Below are 2,825 nucleotides of genomic sequence, written 5' to 3' on the forward strand. Positions count from 1 at the left end.
TTTGAGATGATAACAGGATATGTAAGTGAAAATTCTTTGTTGGGAGTTGGGAAGGGTGGAGAATGAAAGTTAAAGTAGGAGAGGAGAAAAAAGCCTTCCTAAGCTCTCTCTATAATGGTTAGGTATTGTTCCTATTATTATAATAAATGTTGTTCTTTTAAATGTCCCTACCTGGTGCTATGTATCATTTTCTTCTTCCCTCTCCTCTATTTCTGTGTCTATTTTATTTTCCTTTATTTTTTTCAGTTTTATTGTATAATTGACAAAAATTATATTCAATGTGTACAACTTGCTATTTTGATATATATTTACATTGTGAAATGATAGCCACAATCAAGCTAATTAACATATCTGGCACCTCACATAGTTGCCCCTCTCCCCCTTTTTGTGGTAAGAATACTTAAGATCTACCCTCTTAGCACATTTCAGGTATCAGTCCAGAAGTGTTAACTGTAGTCATCGTGCTGTATTTTAGATCTCCAGAACTTATTCATCTTGCCTAATTGAACCTTTGTGCCCTTTGACCAACATTGCCCCATTTTCCCAAAACCCCAACTCCTGGCAACCACCATGCTACTCTATTCTTCTATGACTTTGAACTCTTTTAGATTACACATGTTAGTGAGATCACACAGTATTTGTCTTTCTGTGTCTGGCTTATTTCACTTAGCATAATGTCCTCTGGGTTCAATTTCATTTCCTTTGGTTATATAGCCAGAAGGGAGACTGCTGGATCATAGGCTAGTTCTATTTTTAATTTTCTTGAGAAACCTTCATACTGTTTTCCATAATGATTGTATCAATTTACATTCCCACCAACAGTGTACATGGATTCCCTTTTCTCCATATCCTCACCAATACTTGTTACCTCTTGTGTTTTTGATAATAGCCATTCTAACAGGTGTGAGGTGATATCTCATTGTGGTTTTGATTTGCATTTCCCTGATGATTAGTGATGGTGAGCACCTTTTCATATACCTGTTGGCCATTTGTATGTCTTCTTTTGAGAAATATCTATTCAGATCCTTTGCCCATTTTAAAATTAATTAATTAATTAACTTTTGTTGAAGTATAGTTGATGTACCTTTGCCCATTTAAAAAATTTTTTTAAATTGCTATTTTATACTGAAGTATAGTTAGTTAACAGTGTTGTGTTAGTTTCAGGTGTACAGCAAAGTGATTCAGTTATACATATACATGTATCTATTCTTTTTCAAATTCTTTTCCCATTTAAGTTATTACAGAATACTGAGCAGAGTTCCCTGCCACTATACAGTAGGACCTTGTTGGGCTATACAGTAGGTCCTTGTTGGTTATCTATTTTATTTTATTAAAAACTTTTTTTTGATGTGGACCATTTTTAAAGTCTTTATTGAATTTGTTAAAATTGCTTCTTTTTGAAAAAAATATTTATTTATTTTTGGCTGCATTGGGTCTTCATTGCTGCATGTGGGCCTTCTCTAGTTGTGGTGAACGGAGGCCACTCTTTGTTGCGCTGCACAGGCCTCTCACTGCAGTGGCCTCTCTTTGTTGCAGAGCAAGGGCTCTAGGTGTGCGAGCTTCAGTAGTTGTGGCACATGGGCTCAGTAGTTGTGGCACACAGGCCTAGCTGCTCCACGGCATGTGGGATCCTTCCGGACCAGAGCTTGAACCCATGTCCCCTGCATTGGCAGGCGGACTCTCAACCACTGCGCCACCAGGGAAGGTCCCTGTTTCTGTTTTGTGTTTTGGTTTTTGGCCGCAAAGCATGTGGGATCTTAGCTCCCTGACCAGGGATCAAACCTGCACCCCTTGCATCGGAAGGCAAAGTCTTAACCACTGGACCGCCAGGGAAGTCCCGGTTATCTTTTTAAAAAATATTTATTTATTTATTTATTTATTTTGGCTGTGCCAGGTCTTAGTTGCAGCTGGTGGACTTCTTAGTTGCGGCATGCATGTGGGATCTAATTCCCTGACCAGGGATCGAACCTGGGCCCCCTACATTGTGAGCGTGGAGTCTTACCCACTGGACCACCAGGGAAGTCCCCTGGTTATCTGTTTTAAATCTAGCAATATATACATGTCAATCCCAAACTCCCAATCTATCCCTCCACCCCCACCTTTGCCCATTTTTCAATTGCATTATTTTGTGCTTTGTTGTCATGTTTTGTTTTGTGTTTTGCTATTGAGTTGTTCAAGCTCCTTGTGTAATTTGGTTATTAACCTCTTATCAGATATATGGTTTGCAAATATTTTCTCCCATTCCATAGCTTGCCATTTCACTCTGGCAATTGTTTCCTTTGCTGTGCAGAAAGCTTTTTAGTTTGATGCAGTCTTATTTGTCTACTTTTACTTTTGTTGTCTGTGCTTTTGGCATCATGACCAAAAAATCATTGCCATGACCAATGTCAAGAAACTTTTCCCATATGTTTTCTTCTAGTTTTACTGTTTCAGGTTTTATGTTAATTTAAAAAAATTGGCACTTTATCCTTACCCTGACTTCTTTTTCTTTTTTTTTATTTTACTTTTTAACCTCTTTTATTGTATAATATTACATAAGTTACAGGTTTACAACATAGTGATTCACAATTTTTAAAGGTTATAGTACATTTATAGTTATTGTAAAACATTGGCTATATTCCCTGTGTTGTACAATATATCCTTGTAGCTTATTTATTTTATACATAATTGTTTGTACCTCTTAATCCCCTACCCCTATCTTGCCTCTCCCACCCTCTCTCTTCCCACTGGTAACCACTAGTTTGTTCTCTATATCTGTGAACAAATTTATCGGGGGCTGTTGATCCATACTTGGATGATACTGATGATGAGATGGACCCAGAATT

General features: G+C 37.5%; 1 non-coding gene across 1 annotated transcript; it reads right to left on the bottom strand.

Moving 5' to 3' along the window:
* Positions 1 to 1,947: 1,947 nt before the first annotated feature.
* Positions 1,948 to 2,020, bottom strand: TRNAV-CAC (transfer RNA valine (anticodon CAC)). The gene has a single exon. It is a non-coding gene; the product is annotated as a tRNA-Val (tRNA).
* Positions 2,021 to 2,825: the final 805 nt, after the last annotated feature.

This window comes from Neophocaena asiaeorientalis, unplaced genomic scaffold (assembly GCF_003031525.2).
Source record: "Neophocaena asiaeorientalis asiaeorientalis breed wild unplaced genomic scaffold, Neophocaena_asiaeorientalis_V1.1 scaffold875, whole genome shotgun sequence".
NCBI lineage: Eukaryota > Metazoa > Chordata > Mammalia > Artiodactyla > Phocoenidae > Neophocaena > Neophocaena asiaeorientalis.